The following is a 7,423-nucleotide window of genomic DNA, read 5'->3' as shown; positions in this document are numbered from 1 at the left end:
AATTTTTCATAAGACTGGATCAGGTGCAATGTTAAACGACTGTAAATTTAATTGGTAAACACAACTACATTATGCTATGTTCTATATTTGCAATGCTTTAATGACTCTATTAGCAGGTTGGATATTACTATACCCGACAGCGGTGCTGCTGGGTGCGGCAAGCCGCACTTCCTATTTAGTGGATAAGAGATGGGTAGGGGTTGGGCGAGTGGGTGAGGGACTGAGGGGAGCTGCATAGAAAATGGGCGTCCGTGTGGTTGGTTCTAAGTCGCGAACACACTTTCACGTGCCCAACCACACGGACGTGCATTGCCTTTAGATGAAGCATCGTGCATTGCCTTTAGATGAACCATCGACAGCAACGAAGGTCGTATCTAAATATCATCTAGCATTCCAGGGACTACTAATCAAGCTCAGTAATAGGATGAAACCTTCCTCTGTTTTTCGGGGATGTTATCTCTGCTGCTTTTGAACAGCTACCATCTATGCTTTTACCTATATAACCTCTGCTGTTGTTCCTCATAAAACTATTAATATGCATAATGCCACCCTTATCTATAATTATCTGTTTTTACTACTTTTTCTATTCCAAACATCGAGTACTCACCAGCAACAACAAATATGCTAAGAAAGGAAGAGGCATGCCCTACCTGGCAGGGTCCACCTTCCACCCAAGGGATATAGCACTATCATTTAGCATAGACTGTTCCAGGAGAAACAGTAATCATGAACAGAGAAAGTAACCAACAGTAAGTACTCATTATTTCGATCTATGACTGAGTTTTCCTATCACCACTCTTACAATACTTGGCTTGCTGCCGGCCTTTGCGCCATTGGCGCAACGGATCATCTAGTGTGAGAAAAGAATGATGGAGACTATGATTCCCCCACAAGTCGGGATGAGACTCCGGACGAAAAAAAAGAAAATGCTCAAATAAAAAAATAAAAAATGAGAGAAAAAGAGAGAGAAAGAGAGAAGGGGCAATGATACTATCCTTTTTCCACACTCGTGCTTCAAAGTAGCACCATGATCTTCATGATAGAGAGTCTCCTATTTTGTCACTTTCATATACTAGTGGAAAATTTTCATTATTGAACTTGACTTAAAATGCCTTAGGTCTTTATGAGCAAGCGAGTTGGATGCACACCCACTTAGTTTCTTTTTGAGATTTCATACACTTATAGCTCTAGTGCATCCGTTGCATGGCAATCCCTACTCACTCACATTAATATCTCACTAATGCAGGATGCTGCTAACGTGACACTACAATCAAAGACCCTTCGAGAAACTGTGTGCGATGCAATAATCGCAAATGGTGGTGTATGAAAACCGTAAAAAAGGTGAAAACATTTGCGATGGAGGATGCATCAAACACGGTTCAGATTTTAGTTGCGTGTGTGATGAAGGGCATACGTTCAGTTCAATTAACTGTTTGCGATGAGGAGGAACAAAAGAAACGGGCAGCCAGATGAAAGCGTGTGCGATATATAGCATGCGGTTTACTCGGATGAACTATTTGTGGTTAGGCAACACAAAAGAAACGGGCATCCAAATGAAGGTGTGTGCGATATACATCATAGAGTTCACTCGGATGAACTTTTTGTGATTAGGCAACACAAAAGAAACGGTCAGCCAGATCAAGGTGTGCGATATACGGCATGCAGTTCACTCAGATGAACTATTTGCGTTGACACAAGGGAACATAAACGGTTCAACTTAACAAGACGTGTGTGTTGTGCGATGGGATTGCATGCGGTTCACTCGGCCCTTGTCGTCAGTGTGTGACCTTTGTGGCAACCGTTCACTCCCCAGGCGCTTCTTCGTGTACTATGGCAGCCGTCCACCGACTCTTCGCCTTTCCCTCTTGATTTGGAACTGTTGTCGCACACTATCTCTTCCTCCCTCCTCCATTTGCCTTCACCCTTCCTTGTGCCATTGTTTGATCGTCTTCTCCATGGAGGGAACAAGCCGGAAACAACCCCGTTATTCTTGCTCCGATCTGAATGATGATGTAGTGGAGGAACTCATTGATCGGTGTGACGTCATCACCTCGGCTAGCATGGCAGGTTCGTTCAAGACCATTCTCAGCTCAACTAATAACATCATTACAAGGAACCCAAGGGTTCAGGAGCGGTTTGATCTCCCCTATCTTCTTCGCCGTGACCCTGATGACTGGCGCGGGGACAAGGGAAGCCTCGCCTTGTGTATTGATGCCGCTTGATAATGATACGTATGATGTTAAGATGTCATCGCTTGAGGGCAAGGCTTGGGTAGGCGCAAATGGAGATTGGGTTGTTTATATTGGGTACAACTGTGAGTGGGAACTTGTGAATGTGTACACTCGTCACCGGGTTCCACTTCGAAAAATCTCAGACGACTGCCTAGAGGTTGAGTACACCGGTATTGTACGTGAGTTCAAATACGATCATGCTGACTGTCATCTACGAAAGATAGCAATTTGTCGAGTTCCCAACCGCTCTTGGGGTTATAGGAATGCTTATGTTGTCGCTATCTTCGACAAGCTTGTTTCCGTCCTTCATGGTTCAACTCGATGGATATTGCTCAAAAATCAGTTTCTATACACGGATGAGTACTGTGATGCAATTCAATACGAGGGTCTTGTGTTTGCTGCCACCACTCATGGCACTGTATTTGCATGGAATCCTCATGATTTCGGTATGTTTGTCGTCCACCGTAATTATAATTGTTTCATCCACATGCATGCGGGTTAGCTAGTTTCCCTTTACTAATTAACCTTCTTGTGTTTCCAAGGTCCTGTGAACATTCCACCACCTATACTTGAAAATTTTATTCACGAGCATGAGGACTAGCAGGACCCATATACTTAGTGGCTCTTGGCAACTTATTTCGTTGGATCACCTCTTCTTGTCTGTATACGAGGCACTGCTGATGTTACTAAGGAAGTAGGTGTTGTCTCGTATGGTCGCACTCTCCAGACCTATTCCAACATCCGTTGCAGGGTATTCGGGATGGATACTAGTGTACTAGTGCCAACACCTTCTCCCTGGTTCAGTGTTGAAAGTCTTGGAGGAAACTCGTTCTTCCTTGGACAAAACTATCCAATGATGGTGGAAGGTGATCTAGCTGATGTTAACACAATGTTACTACCATTTATGAGAAGCAATTGTATCTATACCTCGGACATTACTATGCTTCCCTACCGTCCCAATATGGGTCCTGACATAGGCCGCTTCAGCCTCGATGATCAATCCTGCGCTGGTCTCAAGATCGACAATAGCTGGCCCTTTCCAGAGAATCACTTCTGGTTCAAAGCAAGTGTTTCCAATGCCGACGAGTGGTTGGGCTGAAGTTCATTTCATTGCTTTGTTATTTGTTGTGTGAGAAAAACTTTACTAGAATGTTTTGTTGGAAATGATCTATAATCCAACGTGTATCCTCGTTGTCATTGTGGGTTCATGACTTGTTGTATGTAATCAATGGTACATTTGCATATGCGCCCGTAACACCCTCGATGCGGCTATATCTCCCATGTGTCGAAGCACGACTTAGAGGCATAACCACATTGAAAGCAATGTCGCAAGTGAGGTAATCTTCACACAACCCATGTAATACATAAGGGAAAAGATACATAGTTGGCTTACAATCGCCACTTCACACAATTACATGAATAAAGCATTACATCAACCAAATACATACAAGGTCCGACTATGGAACCAAAATAAAAGAAGACTACCCCAAAAGCTACACAGATCCCCGATCGACCCCAGCTGGGCTCCACTACTGATCAACTAGAACGAACAACACAAAGGACAAGATCTTCATCGAGCTCCTTCTTGAGCTTGGTTGCGTCATCTGCACGGTTCAACGACACCTGCAAGCTGGTTTTGGAAGTATCTGTGAGTCACAGGGACTCAACAATCTCACACCCTCGCGATCAAGACTATTTAAGCTCATGGGTAAGGTAAAGGTATGAGGTGGAGCTGCAGCAAGCGACTAGCATATTTGGTGGCTAACATACGCAAGTGAGAGCGAGAAGAGAAGGCAAAGCACGGTCGAGAAACTATGATCAAGAAGTGATCCTAGAACAACCTACGTCAAGCATTACTCCAACACCGTGTTCACTTCCCGGACTCCGCCGAGAAGAGACCATCACGGTTACACGCGCGGTTGATGCATTTTAATTAAGATAAACTTCAGGTTACAACCGGACATTAACAAATTTCCATCTGCCCATAACCGCGGGCACGGCTTTTGAAAGTTCAAAACCCTGCAGGGGTGTCCCAACTTAGCCCATCACAAGCTCTCACGGTCAACGAAGGATGTTCCTTCTCCCAAGACAATCCGATCAGGCTCGGCATCCAGGTTACAAGACATCCTCGACAATGGTAAAACAAGTCCAGCAACACCGCCCGAATGTGCCGACAAATCCCGATAGGAGCTGCACATATCTCGGTCTCAGGGCACAATCAGATGAGACATCCTACGAGTAAAACCAACCCTCAAGTTGCCCCGAGGTGGCCCCGCAGTCTACTCGGTTGGACCAACACTCAGAGGAGAACTGGCCCAGGGGGGGTTAAAATAAAGATGACCCTTGGGCAGGCCTACCCAAGGGAAAGAAAAGGCTAGGTGGCGAATGGTAAAACCAATGTTGGGCATTGCTGGAGGAGTTTTATTCAAGGCGAACTGTCAAGGGGTTCCCATTATAACCCAACCGCGTAAGGAACGCAAAATCCGGGAACATAACACCGATATGACGGAAACTAGGGCGGCAAGAGTGGAACAAAACACCAGGCATAAGGCCGAGCCTTCCACCCTTTACCAAGTATATAGATGCATTAATTAGATAAGAGATATTGTGATATCCCAACAAGTAAACATGTTCCAACAAGGAACAATATCTCCATGTTCCAACAAGGAACAAACTTCAATCTTCACCTGCAACTAACAATGCTATAAGAGGGGCTGAGCAAAGCGGTAACATAGCCAAACAACGGTTTGCTAGGACAAGGTGGGTTAGAGGCTTGGTTCAACAATATGGGAGGCATGACAAGCAAGTGGTAGGTATCGCAACATAGGCATAGCAAAAGAGCGAGCAACTAGCAAGCAAAGATAGAAGTGATTTCGAGGGTATGGTCATCTTGCCTGAAATCCCGCAAGGAAGAAGAACGAGTCCATGAAGAGGACAAACGGACGTAGTCGAACGGATCCTCACAACACGACGTTATCGGAACCAACCCAAAGAAGCAACACCGGAAAGAAGCACACAACATAGTGAACAAACATCACATAAGCATGGCACGATGCGCAAACAAGTATGATGCATGTCCGGTTTAATGAGGCATGGCATGGCAAAGTGCACAAACAACCCTACAAATTAAGTGGAGCTCAATATGCAACGGAGTTGCATATTGAAGAAAACACCACATGACTTATTTAGTTCTCTCGCGTTTATGTACCCAACAAGGTTAAATGTTGTTAGCATGGCAAGAGGTGAAGCATGATGAAACTATCTAATCTAGGCAAGTTTAAATGAGGCCGGAACAACAAAACAACAAGTCCGAAAACTCCTCATATGCATATATTAGGTTTGGTACTGTTCTGCCCTAAACATAATTTTAGAGTTGTTAAACATACTAGATGAGTGCATCATGTTAAACTAGGCATTTTTCTACCCCATTTACATATAAAGTTTATTAAATTTGGAGCTACGGTTATTTAGTTATGAAATAAAGCATTTTAACATGGCACAGGAGCAAATTTAACCAAAACAGCATTTTAAACATTTTAAACATGGATGAAAATTGGATATTATGAAACTAGACAAAATTTTAGGCATTTTTCATATATAAAGCATTCTAATCCGATGCACAATTTAGAAGTTATTAAATGCCTGATCCCAAAGGGGTTTTCTGTAAAACTGCAAAACCTGGGATAATAGCTAAATCGCAGAGCCGAAAAAAACTACATGGGCCGGAACTGCTGGCCCAACAGCGGGGAAAAGGCAAAAAAACAAACATCATGAGGCGCCGGGGCTTCTCACCCATGGGCCTTGCCCAGTCGGAGGAAGATGCAGGCCGCGAAGGGAGGCGCTGGGCCTTGGAGAGGCAAAGACACCCATGCGCGTGGCGGACGCTGGCGGGATCTGGGCCTGGCATGGCCTCGGTCAACGCAGGTAGGACCGTAGGAACGCGCGTTCGCTGTTCGTTCTCTGCTTGACAGAGACAAAGCAGCGGCGACGGCAGGGGCACATCGGCTGCTCCATCCGGCGAGATGCCAGTGAGGAAGGCAAGGCGGCGCAGGGCAGACACGGATCTGGCCGACGACGGGGTCGAGGAAGCTTCGGGCAGCAGCGGAGCCTCAGGCGACGGGCGGGCGACAAGGAGGTTGTCCATGGCGACGGGAACCTGCGGGGGTCTCTGTAGGCGCTCCGACAATGAGGAGGTCAGGGTGCCGGCGGACGGCGATGCGGTGTCTGGACGGCGAGGTAGGATACGGGAAGGAGAGGGCACACAACGGCTTCGGTCGCTGGCGGCCACAGCATCAGGGCGCGAGGCCCTTTCGTTTCCTGGCAGAGAAGAAGTCAAACGAGAGGGAGAGGTTAGAGGAGGAAAGAGAGGAAAAACAGGGGAGAAAAGGAGGCAAGTGGCGACTCATCTGCTCGTCTTGCAGGTTCGGGCGGCGGACGGGGCATCTCCGGTGGTGGCGCCCGCCAACGCGGTCAAACGGGAGGAGGCTCTCGGCTCGTGGGGGAGCTGGGGCTGCAGAGGCTCTCTGGGCCGTCGGATCTGAGATCCGGTGGTCCAGATCGGGTGGGAAGAGCTTGTGGTGGTTGGCTGAATCTGGATCCGAAGAGAGGTGGGAGGAGGCTGCGGAGGGGATCCCGAGAGGATTTAGGTGGAGTGGCGGCGGGATGGGACAGCTCTCCTTGATTTTAGGGTTTGTCCAAAATAGACTGGAAGTGGAGTATATATACATCAAAGAGTAGGTTAGGGGCTACCTCGTCCCTTCGATCGCAATCGGATGATCGCGAATAAAAATCTAGGGAGTCCAATTAACAGAACAGAGATGTTTTGTAGATGTTTGGGGATGATCCGGATCCAACGGTGACGAAACCCCGGGTCGGGTCCGGGAAACCTTTCGGGCGCGCGCGAGGGGTTCGATGCACTGTGCAGAGAGGGGTTAGGCGAATGAGGTCAAGTGTGTGGACTGAGAAGAGAGAGGGGGAATGCAACCCGGCAACCGTTTCCGGAGACCGGAAACGTCTGACGCTAGACCCGGCTATACTGCCGCTATAGTCATCCGTTGGGGCATCAAACGATCTCCGAATGCGATGAAACTTGACAAGCGGTCTATCTACACTATAATAAGACCACACGTCAACTCTCATCCCATTCCGAGAACATTTTCCGGCCACTTATAAAATGCTATTTCGGACATGCC

Source organism: Triticum aestivum, chromosome 5A (assembly GCF_018294505.1).
Source record: "Triticum aestivum cultivar Chinese Spring chromosome 5A, IWGSC CS RefSeq v2.1, whole genome shotgun sequence".
In the NCBI taxonomy this organism is placed as follows: Eukaryota; Viridiplantae; Streptophyta; class Magnoliopsida; order Poales; family Poaceae; genus Triticum; species Triticum aestivum.
The sequence above is the reverse complement of the archived record's forward strand: the minus strand, read 5'-3'. Positions refer to the sequence as shown.